The sequence below is a fragment of the Dama dama genome, chromosome X (genome assembly GCF_033118175.1).
Source record: "Dama dama isolate Ldn47 chromosome X, ASM3311817v1, whole genome shotgun sequence".
NCBI classification, from domain to species: Eukaryota; Metazoa; Chordata; class Mammalia; order Artiodactyla; family Cervidae; genus Dama; species Dama dama.
In genome coordinates this window covers 123,806,475-123,822,276 of record NC_083714.1, presented here as the reverse complement: position 1 = coordinate 123,822,276, position 15,802 = coordinate 123,806,475, and positions in this window count along the sequence as shown.

The following is a 15,802-nucleotide window of genomic DNA, read 5'->3' as shown; positions in this document are numbered from 1 at the left end:
AAATCATCTCCATCATTTTTTGGATGAATAGGTCTTAGTGGAAATAAGCACTCCTGTATTTGAGTAGTAAAGCATGTGTACAAGTATTCATTGTATTTTTGACATTTGAAATTGACTTAGCATTAAAAGATTGGGTATAATTGTCAAAAAGAACCAAATAATAAGACTGAAGAATGATTTTACAAGCATAGCCCATTCTCTGTACTGTTTTACAATGCTAGTAAAATAGACCTATGTAAGCAGAGGGTGCCAACTACTACTCTGACAGGGAGCAATAAATCAAATGTCCCAGGCTTTAAGCAGAATATAGACCTTCCTTACATTATCTGGTGCTACATGTTCTAATAAAATTAAACCTTCAGCAGTTAGGAATTTGCATCTTACAGCTTTTGGAAAGTAACATTTTTATATTTACCAGATACCTTAAGGAGTCCAAGTTCTTATAAATGAGAAAATAAAATGTTCATTCATAATTATCTCACATTTTTATCTTAAATAATACATCTCTTAGGTTTTTAAAATTATAAAAATCTATAGCATATTAACTATAGCTCTTCAGTAGTCTGGAAAAGTAAATCTGCATATCTAAAGATTCTTATGATTAGGCTAATGGTACAGCCACTCTATAGTCATATCAAAATTGTTATACAACGTTTTCACTTAGAAAGCTGAACCAACATTTATAAGCATACTAGAAATCATATTTTATGAACTACTAAATATGTAAGTCATGCTATTTGTTTGTAAAACTCAATACCTGTTGCTTAGCAATGTAAGTAAATCAGGCTGTGACTTAGGTAATCAGTTAATATATTTGCTATTGAATCTATGGATTAAATAAACTTAAATAATAGAGTTATACTGGTAATACCAGAACAAAAAAGAACATTTTCAAATCATCCACAGTTTCAGGTGCTGTCGGAGATAGAAGGATGACTAAAACACAGTTCCTTTTATTTAATTGGAGGAAAATTGCTTTACAATGTTGTATTGGTTTCTGCCATACAACAATGTAAATCAGTCATAAGTATACATATGTCCCCTCCCTTTTGAACCTCCCTCTCAAGCCCCACAAAAAATAATTCTTATCCTTTGAAAACTTATAATCAAAAGGAAGGGAGAGAGCATGCATGTAATTGAATAAAATGTCAGTTTAAACATGGTAAACTATTTCAGAGTGTTATAGCCATGCTTTCCGGGAAACAAACTCACTCAGAAGGACAATGCAGATAGTGGAGTGCAGTTTATTACACCGGCGGGCCCAAGGCAGAGTCTCCTCTTAGACAAGGACCCCGACCAGCATTTGTGAAAATCTTTTATACCCCATATGTACATGTCCAAACCCACCAGCCCAAATCCCTTGAGGCTTACAAAGGAAGGGTAAATACAATCACAGTAACCCCATCATTCACGTGTTATGTGTTCAAACAGTTAATAACCAATAAGCTCGCAGTTATATTCCAACCAGTTAATAACCAATAAGCCTGTGGTTACATTCCGATAGATACTGTCCGAGGCAGGGGTGATTAGTGTCTGTTTTCTCTTAACCTGGATGTGATCTTCAAGATTCCCCTGCCCAGAGGGGGTTTTATCCTTCCATTGTCATTCCCACAGGCGCTAAGCAGAGAGTTCAGAGTCCATTGGAGAGGCAGCCTAGCACGATCAGCACGGACAGGCCTGAGATGGAGTCCAGGCCCTATGAATTCTTTCTTCAAGAGAAATAAAAGTATTGCGAGGTTTAACAGGAGTAGATCATTTTGGTTGAGTTTATAAGGAGAGAAATCACTGAGGATGTCTGAGAATGAGATAGACCTTGAGGGATCAGTAAGATTTCAAAAAGGAAAAAAATGAGACCAAGGGTAGGAATTAATGGAAAAGAGCATTACATGAAGAAATGACATAAAAAAGGCATGGCAGTAGGAAAACCTAGAGAATATTCAAGGGAAAGCTGGAAGTCTGAGTTGACTAAACATAGGATAAGAGAATTATTTTCAGCATGCAACAGACTTTGTACTGTGTACATATAGTATGAGTAAAGAATTTTGCTAGTGTCTGTGCTGTCAATAAAAGGACAGTCAATAAAAGGACACCATCTTTGCCTTCAGGGAGCTTGCATTCTTCATGGGCAGAAAAAGACAATAAATAAATATCTATTTAATTAAAATTCTAAAGCCTCACATGGCATGAAGAATGGGAGAAAAAGTGACATAAATGGATGTACTTTGGTTTTGAAGAATGACTGTGTTTTGTTTGTGAGCACGCTTGTCCTAGGGAGCCCAAGAGGAACGGCCAAGCATGAGGTGTGGTCTTTATCTCAAATCTCTCTAATCAGGTTTCTGATCCACCAAAGAGGATCAAGTGTGAGGTAGAGAGAACAGTGGGAATTTTCTTCCAGTACTTCCTAAAGAAGGCATTAAGTATACATGGCCATTTGTCTTTCATGGACAAGAGAAAAGAGTTTCCTTCCTACCCCTAAAAGATACATATGTAGAGAACATTAAAGACATGATTAAGAATTTAACACTTTATTTAAAAATAAAAATATTTCTACTTACTGCTAAATAATTGACTACTAGAAAACAAGAGATTATGGATATTCTTTCTAATTATCTCTCAAAGTCCTCAAATCACAGACTTCTCTGTAAAACTTGTATTCCAGCATCAAAATATTCCTTGATATAAAGGGTTGTTTCAGCTCATAATTCATTTCTTTAAAATTTTTGGAGAATAATTGCTTTACAGTGTTATGTTGATGTGTGTAGTACAATGTGTTTCAGCTGTAAGTATACACACATCCCTTCCCTGTTGAGCCTCTCTCCCCGACCCCGCTGCATTCATTTCTGTTTAAAGTATTTTTACTGAAAACCAGGCAAAACATACATGATCTGTTTATGCCTTGATAAAGAAATCAAGGTGTCGACTAAAAAAGATGTACAACTTGAGAGTTGCGAGTTAAGTTTCATTTGGGGCAAAATGAGGACTGCAGCCCGGGAGGCAGCATCTCAGATGGCTCTGAGAGACTGCTCCAAAGCAGCAATGGGGGAAAGTCAGTATATAAGGTTTTGGTGAAGGGGGAGTTCAATACCATGAAGCACTCAATTTACAAAAGGTTTTTTGTTAGTCATGAGGGTCTGATGTCACCACGAAGGAATTTAGTGCTTCTCTAGATATGAGATGGAAGGATTGAGATAATAAAATCTGTTCCTAAAAACATCCAACTATCTAAAGACCTGTCCCACCAGATTCCCTGGAGCACAGAGTGCCTCGCTCCACCCTGAACTCCCTCAGGGGTTGTTGAAGGTCACCAGCTATAGCAGCATGAGGTTCAATCTCAGTAGAGGCAGATGGCTAATGCCTTGTTGTTCAGTCATTGGCAATGCTCTTGGTAAGTGCCAATTTGTAGTTGACAAAGGTAAACATTATTTATAGATCATCATGCTGTCATTTCCTATTTCGTATCAGGAAAAGAAAAAAGGCAAAGCACAAAGTTTTATTATTATTATTATTATTATCCTGCAGTCCATATTGTTTTGTAGTCTCTGTCTCACACTTGTTCCTCTCTTGTGGATCAAAAATCTGACTAGACAGATTAGAGATAAAGACTACAGCTCATGCTTGGCCTTTCCTCTGGTCTCCCTGGGACGAGCATGCTACAAATAAAACACAGTTACTCCTCAAAGCCAAGGTATATCCATTTCTGTCACTTTTTCTACCATCCTTCATGCCAGATGAAGCTTTAGAATTTTAATTAAATAGATATTTTTTTATTTATTAAGGTAGCTACAGTGTATGAACATGCACTGACTCATGTTAGTCTCCCAAAGCCCATAGTTTATATTAGGGTTCATTCTTGGTGTTGTATGTTCTATAGGTTGGGACAAATATATAATGACACATACACACAATTATAGTATCCTACAGACTGGTTTCATGGTCCTAAAAATCCTCTTTGTTCTGTTTACTCATCCCTCTCTCCCCGCTGATCACTGATGACCCCTAATCTTTTTGTTGCTTCTATAGTTTTTTCTAGAATGCCATACAGGTGGAATCATAGAGTATGTAGTCTTGTCAGATTGCCTTCTTTCACTTGGTAAAAAGCATTTAAGTTTCTTCCATGTCTTTATGTGGCTTGAGAGTTCATTTCTATTTAGCACTGAATAGTATTCTATTGTCTGGATATACCACAATTTATTTATTCATTTTTATACTGAAGGACATGTTGGTTGCTTCCAAGTTTTAGCAATTATGAATAAATCTGCCATAAACAGTCAAGTGCAAGGTTTTCATATGGACATGTTTTCAGTTCATTTGGGTAAATACCAAGAAGCACAATTGCTGGATCATATGGTAAAAGTTTTTTTTTTTTTTCCCCACTTTTGTAAGAATCTGCCAAACTGTTTCCTGAAGTGGCTATACCATTTTGCATTCCCCCGTCAATCAATGTATTGATTGAGTTCCTGCTGATTCACATCCTCAACATTATTTGCTATTCAGACTCTGGCCATTCAAGTAAGTGTAGAATAATGTGTCATTCTAATTTGCAATTCCCTATATATCATGTTGAACATCTTCTCATATACTTACTTGCCATCTGTGTATCTTTGGTGAGGCACCTATTCAATTCTTTTGCCCACTTTTATATTTGGATTGTTCACTTTTTTATTATTTACTTTTAAGAGTATTTTGTATATTTTGGATAACAGTCCTCTTTCAGATGCATCTTTATGAATGTTTTCCCTATTTTCTGTCTTGTCTTCTCATTCTCTTGACATTGTTTTTCACAGAGCAGAGGTTTTTAATTTTAATGAAGCCCGTCTCATCAGTTCTGTCTTTCATGGATCACGCCTTTGGTGTTATATCTAAAAAATCATCACCATGCCTAAAGTCATTTAGATTTTCTCCTATGTTATCTTCTAGGACTTTTATAGTTTTGCATTCTACATTTATGTCTTTGGTCCATTTTGAGTTAATTTTTGTAAAGGGTGTAAGGACTGTATCTACATTCATTTTTTTTTTCATGTGGATATCCCCTTCTTCCTACCTCCCTTTCTTCTTTCCCCCTTTCCTTTGCTGACTTCCTATTCTATTTTTGCTTCTGTCCCTTTTTCTCCCTTATTGGGGAACATTTTAAATTCTGTCAACCCCCAAAATCCTCTCCACAAAATGTTGAAAAGAAAGAAAACAGATTTATTTTTTGAAAAAGTATTGTCAGATTACAATGTGCTTCTTCATAGGAAATCAGATAAGAATAGAAAGAAAGAAATCCTATTCTTTTTATATAGCCGAGCAGTTAAAATCCATTAGATACATATTCACTACATTAATGGTAACTTGTCTTCTTATGAGAAAACTTGACAGCACCCTTTGCTATGCATTCTTTCATAGTTCATCCAGAGTTCACCTGGTAATTGAAGCAGCCATTTTTTTTTTTTTTTGCTAATTGCTTTTATCCAAAGGAATACTAAAATTTCTCTTATCTCTATGAGAAGGAAATGGTTTATAGCTCAGAGAGAGGCACCTAAGCTAGATTCCCAAGGTAACAGAAAAATGGAGGCACTGTCTTCCTTAAGGTTTACATTTCAAAGATATGGTTATTAGACCCTTAACAAAAACATTCCTTAGTTGTAAAGTTGACATAAGGTTTACCTAGCCCTTGCAAAGATTTGCATACGTATCAAAGAGTTAGAGAAAGAAGTCAAAGATATTAGATTTATCAGGGGAGTGCTCTAATGGAGAGGGAGAAGACAACACTTTCCCTTTGACAATAGGGAAAATTCAATTTTTAAATTTACCTTTATATTTTCAACAAAGATCCTTTACTATTTGCTAGGCACTCCAGCCTGCAATACGGGAGACCTGGGTTCGAGCCTTGGGTTGGGAAGATCCCCTGGGGAAGGGAAAGGCTACCCTCTCTAGTATTCTGGCCTAGAGAATTCCATGGACTGTATAGTCCATAAGGTTGTGAAGAGTCGGACACAACTAAACAACTTTCACTTTCTAGTATGTATAGGTTTATGACAGTGAAGTTACTGGAATGTAGTGTAGAAACAAACTGAGAGATTGGTCAGGAGTGGGGGGAACATGCTTTAGCATGAAAATGGTACTAGTGATAGGATGATGGTGATGGTAATCTGGTCTTTTTAACACCAGCAGCATTGCTTTCTTCTGTAAGTGGCCTTCATCAGGGTAGGAGCATGAAAGCCAAATTTACTGTTATCCTTGAAGATATTGGCTGTAACAAAACTCCTTTTGTTGAGATACATAGTGTATGGTTGAACTAAAAAGACATTACATGTAAATGGGATATACTCTCCTTTCACTTGACTTTATCTGCAAAGACCTAAAGGCAACTTGGTAGAAAGCAACATGATATATTAAGTAGGACCTGGATTAACCACTACTAAAGACACATGGCTCTTATCTGCTATGAATCTGTTGGTTTAACCCTTGAGAAAATTACATCAAGGGATCTTCAAGTCTTCTTTCAGTGCTACCCAAAATGTGGTCCAAGGACCCAGAGCAGCACGGGATTGATTGAAATGCAGATTCTTGGGTCCAGCCCAGGTCCTCTGAAGCAGAATTTCCATCTTGACAACATCCTCATGTGATTGTATACACCTTAAAGTTTGACAAGCACTGCTATCAGGTACTGGAACAGACAAAATAAGGAATTACAAAAGTGGTCCAAAATGTGAAGGGATTTCTAGAATAAGGAGACTGGGTGATGTCTGAGAGAGGAACAAGAAGAGTAAATTGCAATTCCGGAGAGCTGAAGGGAGGATTTCTGCAGCATGAGTTATGGCTGGGGAAAAAAAAAAGCAGAACAGAGCCTGGCAACTTTTGGACTTTAGAAACAAACTGAGGAAAAATGTGAAGGGGAGAAAGAGAAAAGAAAATCAGTTCCTTGAAGGAATAACACTAAACTTTTTCAGGCCCAAGAAAATTCTTTATTACACTGGAAATCATGAGGATCCTCAGCAAACTTCCTGCTCCTTTCAGATAAAATGGATGATTCCCTAGAAAAATATATAAATTCCCAAATCAGACTGAAGAAGACAAAGATAGACTGAAAGGGTAAATAGTTATAAAATATTCAGAAAGTAATAAAAATAGCCGTCCTTCAAAAGGTAACAGGCCCAATTCGTTTCTCAGGTCAATTCTACCAATCTCATCAAGAACAGAAAATATTTTTTCCACTTAAAATTTGTTAGAGCATAAAAAATGAAGAAAAGTTTCCGATATATTAGCCTAGCATAACCCTGATATTCAAGTCTTATAAGACCTTGTAAGCCAATCTCACAAAAATAAATGTAGAAGTCTAAATGAAACGAGCAAAAACAATTACGAGTGAAAGAGTATTAGATCCAAGGATTCATTCTAGGAATGCAAGGATAATTTGTACTAAGAACTATATTAATGTAATTAATCACATTAACAAAATAGAAAATCATATTACTTCTACTCAATGCTAAATTATTTTGATAAAATTCAAAAACTTTCCTAATAAAAATTCTCGGTAATTCTAAGAATATAAATTTCTTGACTTGAGAATGACTACCTACCAGAAACTTACAGTAAACATCATAGTTAACAGGGAAATTTGAACAGCATTCTCATTATCAGTAGGAACAAGACAAGAATTCTCATTATCTCCACAACACTGTTCTGGAAAGCCTAGCCAATGTAATAGGACATTAAAATGTAAGAAGAACTAAAAATATTAGCAAGGAAAAGAAAAAATTATTATAATTTACAGATACTATGAATCTGAGAGAACCAACCACAAAACTATAAAACCAATTAGGAAATCTATAAAGGTGGCCAGATATACAATAGGAATACCAAAGTCCTTAAAGTTTTGCTATACATCAAAAATAACCACTTTCAAATACAGTGCACTCATACCACCTATCAATAAATATTTCTTGAGTGAACAACAAAAAAATTGCTATGGGAGAAATACCCCACTCACAATAGCAAAAAAATAAACTGTTTTCAAAAATTTCCTGTGAATAAGATTAAAAAGAAGTGTGATCTATTTTAGGAAAAAACACTGAAAGGCATAAAAGAAAATCTAAATAAGAGTCATACTATGATGATGAATTTAAGAGTGAATATTAAAAAATATCCAACTGTACAGAGAATCGATTGATGGTTGCCAGAGGTGGGGTGAAGGGTGGGAGGAATGGGTGAAGGTTGTTTAAAGTTACAATTTTCCAGTTATAAACTATATCACTTCTGAGGATGTAAATGTACCGCATGTTAAAATACTGTATTCGATATTTTAAAGTTGCTAAGAGAGTTGGTCTTAAAAGTTCTCGTCTCAAGAAAAATTTAACTGTGTGATAATGAATTTTACACTTATCAAAGCATTATGCTATATACCTGAAACTAACATGTTACATGTAAATTATACCTCAACTTGAAAACTGAATTTTCAAATATGCCTCAAAAATATACCAAATTATTACATGGATTCAGTAGCAAACAAAATTCTTAATAAGGTATTTAATAATGTATGACAAATTAAATTTTATGTTCGTTTGAAAGGTTAAAACATAATAGCCAAAGATATTTGGAAAAGAGGGTTTCCGTTGTGGCTCAGTTGGTAAAGAATCTGCCTGCAATGCAGGAGACCTGGGTTCAATCCCTGGGTTGGGAAGATCCCCTGGAGAAGGGAAAGGCTACCCACTCCAGTATTCTGGCCTGGAGAACTCCATGGACTATACAGTCCCCATAGTCCATGGGGTCGCAAAGAATCAGACACGACTGAGCGACTTTCACTTCACTTCACTTCACTGGGAAAAGAAAGAAGTGAGGGGAGAATTTATCTTACCAGATTTAAAATATTCTACAGTATTTCCAAGCTCCCACCCCTCAACCCTGGCAACCACTATTTTGCTCTATGAGTCTATGAATTTGATACCTCATGTAAGTGGTATTTATCATAGTTATCCTTTTGTGACTGGCTTATTTAGTTTAGCATACTGTCCTCAAAGATCATCCATGTTGTCATATGTTGCAGAATTTCCCTTTTTTTTTTTTGTAAGGCTGAGTAATGTTCTATTGCATGTATATTTCACATTCCCCCCAGGTCTTTAATGTCCCAAAGTTATCCACTCATTAATAATCACAAAGATGGTCATAATTTAGTAATTTGCTATTTTGGTTTCTCACAAATATTTGTATTAATTCTTAAATGAATTGACTTCTGTTTTTTATTGAATATATTTGACACATAACATTGTGTAAAGTTAAGGTGTACAATGTGTTACTTTGATACACTTATATATTGTAAATGATTGCTTTGTAGTGATATTTATCACATTAGATAATTATATAATAGTACAATATTATTGTCTATATTCATTATCCTTATTACAGTTTATCCATTCATCTATTGCTGGACATTTATATTGTTTCTATGTGTTGGCTCTTGTTAATAGTGCTGCAATGAACATGTACATGCTAATATCTCTTTGAGATCTTAATTTCAATTATTTTGCCTAAATATCCAGAAGTGGGACTACTGGATCATATTGTTAAGAGAACAGATCTCATGTTAAGTGTTCTTACTTCAATAAATCGCCACACTCTTTCCCTGGGCATATTTTTATGGTCCAGGCAACTTAGGTCTGTGCATCCAGACTCATTCCTGCGAGTAACGTCTCTTTGCATGTGCCCACTCTCTGTGCCATGTCTTTGTCACTCTCATACACATGGAAGACATTCTGAGATCCTATACCACTCTAGAGTCTAGGGTACCCCATTCAAGAACATGGGCCCTTCTTTCACAACCATACCATAGAACGGCATGGGGAATCCTTGGAGACTGTAGCAAGCCCCATGAATGGACAGAAAATAGAGATAGCTCTTGAGTTCCTAGAAGCCACAACCAAAACAAAGCAAAACAAAACAAAACCCAAGGGTTTCTACACCCTGATCCCCCTGAGCCAGGAGTTTGATTGAGGGCTGGGGTGGGAGTTGAGGGCCTAGGACCCCTTCTCAGGACTTTCTAGTCTGTGAGCTCTGAGCAATTCCCCTCTTGGCTCCCCTCTGCCTTCACCTAGAAAATCTCATCTATCCTTGGGTCAAAGGAAATTTACTCTGATTCATCATCTTTAGGTTACACTATAATCAGGCTTCTGAAATTCACAGAACAAGACTGAGCCTTTCCTTAAAGGGTTTCACCTTTTATGAGACAACATATTGATATCTTGCAGAATCCCAACCAGAGGTACCAAAAGCAAAAAAGATCTGCTAATATGTTTGTGATGTATGTATATCTTCACCTGTTTTGAATGTGGATATTGTTAAAGCCTAGAAAAGGTTTATTAGGTTTTACTCCAAATCAGGTCACAAGGCTACCTGCAGAGAAGTGGGTACTGGTGAATAGAGACTTTTGATTTTCCTTTTTCTTTTGAATTCTTTGAGTACTTTAGAGCAGTGATTCTCAAATTTTTGCATGACTCAGAATCCCTTGGAGGACTTGGTAAAACTCCGATGACTGGGCCCCAACTGGTAGTTTGCAGTTCTAACAAATTCCCAGGTGATGTTCACATTGCTGGTCTAGGGACCAAATTTGGAAAACCATTGCTTAGAACACACTCATATTAGTAAATATAAATGTAGTAAACATAAATTATATACAAATTACAAAATTAAAGTTTATGATTTTTGCAGCATTTGCACTGAGTCTCCTACTACTACTAAAACGTGCCCCATTCCCTAAGGCAGTGAGTGTTCAGTCCCTAAGGCTGCTGCTGCAGGGAAAATGATGAGATGTGGTGCCTCTGTTCTCCTTCACCCCAGCCCATTTGTAAGTTGCCAAGAACCTCCTCCATCTGGGAAGGGCCTTCCCATCACTGGCTTTTGGTGATTGAAATTCATTCTGCCTAAGTTACTCCTTTTTCATTTTTCTTGGAACATTTCCTCCCCACGTCTTTTCAAAGGAGAAACCAAAACGCAGTGAGGCAGTGAGGAAACATTAAAACTTAAAAAGGAAATAGCTGAATAGATAGATTCCTTGGATTCTCCTGTCAGTTCCATCAGCGTGATCCATTTCTCTGGATATTTAATGAACACTTATCAGTAGACTTTTCAGTATCTTTTGCAAGTGGCATTACTTTTTTGCTCCAGATTGTAGTTTCTTGCATTTGTCCTATAAAGAAATATATGTGGTTCGTAGGTTGTTTTTTTTTTTTAAAGATGTCCTTAGAGACCTGGCCTGATTTCTACCCTTTATGGCTTTCTCATTTGCCTTTCATGTCTCTGGGTTTGGCTACAGCTCTTAAACTTCCCGATTTTTCTATATTCAGGCAGATAGAATCTTACTGTTTAGGGAATTGCTTCTGTGGATTAATGTTTTTACCTGCTATTTTCGCCTAGCTCAGTGAATCTAACCAGTAAACCCACTCTTTTCACACCATTTTATTTGCTCACACAGCCAATTGAGTATTCCAAATATAGGGAATATATTCATACCAATTTCTTCTTAAGCTGCTCTTCTAGCATGACTGGGACTTTCTGTCACAGACATTTTCTTTCCATATTAGCTTCCACTTCTGTTTTGTCTGTTCTACTTTTGGGTATGAATGCTGCAAATGCCTCAAGTCTATCTTTGCCTCCTTGCTTGTTTTGCAGCAAAAGTGAATAGCTGTGCTCAACTGATGGAGTCTTAATGTGAATGTATTTTAATTAAAACTTCACATGTAGGCCGATGAGAATGTCTAATTTAAACTGGCTTCTAAAAACTCTTTTATTTTAATCATGGACGTAGAGTGGCATGTTGTTTCAAGCTGCTGCAGATGTACTCTTTGGAGGCAAATAATAAAGAACCAGGAGAAATTATTATTGTAAAAGCAGGGCTTGGCATTAGCATATTTTACCCCATTCAAAACTTTCAAGCCTAGAATTTTTCCTCATAGGTATATACCCAGCAGAAATGCAAATATATACTCACCAGAAGGCTCATGCTGCAATGTTCATAGCAGCAATATTTGTAATAATCCAAAGCCAGGACTTAAATAAATGCTTATCAACAGTAGAATGGATAGATGCCATATTGCCACATAAGGGAATATTATACAGCATTAAAATAAACCATGGAAAATACATATAATAGTATGGATAAATACTATTTATAAATACTCACCACCACTAATAATGTCAAGTAAAAAAAACTAGTTGCAAAGGGAAGCAGTCACCAAGAGTATATATCCTACGGTTCCATTTAAATTAAGTTCAAAAATAGGCAAAACTAATCTATGGTTAGTAGTTACCCTTCAATAGCGTTAACCCTTGGGGAGTGGTTATTGGTTGGAAGAAAGTACAAGAGGTGTTCTGGGAGCAGGAGATCAGCCCTTTGTTGATCTGGGTTGTGATCCATTTTGAAAGTTGAATTGTAGAAATATGATACATGCATCTACCTGTGTGTATATTATACATCAATAAAAAGGAGAAAAGAATATCAAAGAAAAAAATTTATTATACATTACCCTCTCCTTTTCACCTGTTTCCTCTTCAAACCCACTCTGTGTTTGTAGGGGACCGTGTTTCATGTTTCTCTCACGTGTCTGCACATCTTTGGAGTAGAGGCATTGGTTGCTTTTGTTCTGGACTCGCTTTTCCAGGATGTTTTTAAGCCAGCAATCTTGGGCAATAGAGATAGCATCTCCCTCTGGGGAAGAGGGAAGATTTATTAGCAGTGAAGAAGAGTAAAGATAACCTCTCCTTCGGGGCAAAGTTTGGGCAGGTTTGCTCTCAACCCCTTCTAAAAGATTGGAAGTGCCTAAACACAGGATTCTTCCTGTTTTGCCAACTCACTGCAAATAGGCATCCACCTGACAGGCTCCACATTGCCCTCAGGAGGCTTGGGGTCGGGGAGGGCAACAAAGGGAACTGATCTAAATATGCTCATGCTGTCCGCCCTGCTGTGAATAGTAAAGTAAAAATCAGTCCTTCATGTCTGATTCAGGAATCTTGTGCCATCTGCCAACATCCACAAAACTGCATCAAGCCACCCAGTTAGCTTGCAAGTAGGATGAAATCTCAGATCTTCCATAGTGCTTGATCTGTTCTAGTCCAGCAGTACATGTTGGGTTAAGGTGCTGTCATTTGGGGATCTTATTTTGTTGACTTTGCCAACAAAGGTCAGTCTAGTCAAAGCTATGGTTTCTCCAGTAGTCATGTATGGACGTGAGAGTTAGACTATAAAGAAAGCTGAGCACTGATGAATTGATGCTTTTGAACTGTGGTGTTGGAGAAGACTCTTGAGAGTCCCTTGGACTGCAAGGAGATCCAGCCAGTCCATCCTAAAGGAAATCAGTCCTGAACATTCATTGGAAGGACTGATGCTGAAGCTGAAACTCCAATACTTTGGCCACCTGATGGGAAGAACCGACTCATTGGAAAAGACCCTGATGCTGGGAAAGATTGAAGGTGGGAGGAAAAGGGGACAACAGAGGATAAGATGGTTGGATGGCATCACTGACGTGATGGACATGAGTTTGAGTAGGCTCTGGGAGTTGGTGATGGGCAGGGAAGCCTGGCGTGCTGCAGTCCATGGGGTCGCAAAGAGTCGGACATGACTGAGCAACTGAACTGAACTGAACTTTGTTATATGGACTTGCTTATCACAATGAATCAATTTATTGTAACAATAACCATATTAGACAAAATAATAAGAACCTACACCATGGTAAAAGATATACATACCTGTGTTATTAGTTGAACTGCTCTCAATGATCCACAAAATAGGTTTTCTTTTTCTTCAGTTCGTAGATGAGGAAACTGAGGTTCAGAGATCAAGTTACCATAGTTACTATCTATTACACAGCCAGCTAGTGACTGACTTGGAATTTAAACCCAGTTGCTCTGACTTGAGAGCCTATACTCTTTAAGTCTTTAGTCTCACATATGGACCAAGTTCATATAACAGGGTCAAGAACCACACCTTAATTACCTCTTATGGTAGAACTGGTGAAAATCACTGCAAACAGACAAGTTTAAAAGGAACCATTCGTAAAAGCCATTTGTGGAAGCATCATTGCTTCACTGTCAAAGAAACCACCTCTCATAGCAGCATGTAGATGTTTGTTCTCTCATAAAACATTGCTTCTGACAAATATTCTGCTATAGAAATAGCCATCACTAATAGCTTCTTCTCATTATACCCTAGAGTCTTTAAATCAAAGGGATGAAGAGGAGAGGGAGGAGGGAGATAGAGATGAGCAGGAGGAGAAAAAAGGGGGCACCCAGAGGGATGGGATGGGGAAGGAGGCGGGAGGGGGGTTCAGGATGGGGAACACATGTAAATCCATGACTGATTCATGTCAACGTATGGCAAAAACCACTACAATATTGTAAAGGAATTAGCCTCCAACTAATAAAAATAATTGGGAAAATAAATAAATGATATCAATTTAAAAAAATCAGAGGGATGGTGTCACCCACCAGTCCAACATTTACATTGAAAATTTTTCTATTTTAGGCAACACTTAGAGAAAAGATTAGATTAAACAGACAATAATGTGCAACAAGAGAATCATCACGCAGAGCAAGGTCTTAACATTTATCTCTCTTCTTTTTTGCTCCTGCTCTTTTACTGTCATCAGGATTTAACGAACATGTTTTTCTTTGAAAAGAAAAGCAATCAAATGTTCTAAATGTAATTCTTCTAGGTCTCAGTTTAGCCTCTTTTCAATAAGAAACCTGCAAGAAAATATAAAGAGGGAAAAAATATGTGCTTGGTTGGTAGTTATATACTCTCAGTTACTGGATGGTGGATACATTGCATTTTTCTTAAATGCAAATTTCTCAAAGTAAATTGAAAATTTCTCTCTCTGTGACAGAATTATCTAAATAAAAAAATGCACTTGCAATGGTTGGGAAAGGTCTTGTAGCAAGGACTTCACATGGAAGTGAAGAAACTTCACATGTTCAGCTGGGAACAGCTGAGACAAAATCAACCCCTAGGTCTATTTTTCATGTATGAGATGTATGTTCTGATGTGAGTGTGGCTGCACTCACTGCAATTCTCAGAAATCACTTCCAGAAAGTACACTTAGCAAGACTGGGGAATGCATGCTGGAGGGCAGAAGCTACTTCCCTGTGTAAAACCGAATGCAGACTACCCAGGCGGTAGCAGGATTCTTCTCCATGCCCTCTCCCAGGTCCTGCTGCTTGTTGGATTCAGTTAGCTCACAGAAACCAGGCAGTTGAGGCTCCATGAAGAATCACTGGAGCAAGACTTATTTTTAGGAGGCAACCAGATTTTACAGCAAGTGATAAGAGTGGCAGGGAAAACCAGCTAAACTAGAATGTTATCTGTTCTGTCCTCACCTACAGGAACCCCTTGCAATTAGCTAGCCAGGAAGACCATACTCAGAAGAGAAAAGAAATAATGATAAAGTAATATAAAATGTGGCACACATCCAGAGACAACACAAGAAAAAACAAGAATAATTTTTCAAATTTAATTTTTTATTTTCTTAGTTATCAAATTGGACTGCAAGGAGATCACACAGCATGAATGTGCTGCTAAATAGTTTATCATCAAACATCCATGTAACTACCAGCCAGTCTGAGAAATGGAATATTGCTTGGATCCTAGAAGTCACCCTCATTTTTCCTATGACTATCTTTCCCCCAAAACATAACCATTACCCTGACTATGATAACCATTCTTGGTATTTCATTATAGCTTTTCAGCTTATTCATGAATCCTTAAATACCATAGATAGTTATGAAGACTCTTTTCAGTTATATTTAAGAGGAATTATACAGCATAGATTGTTTCATG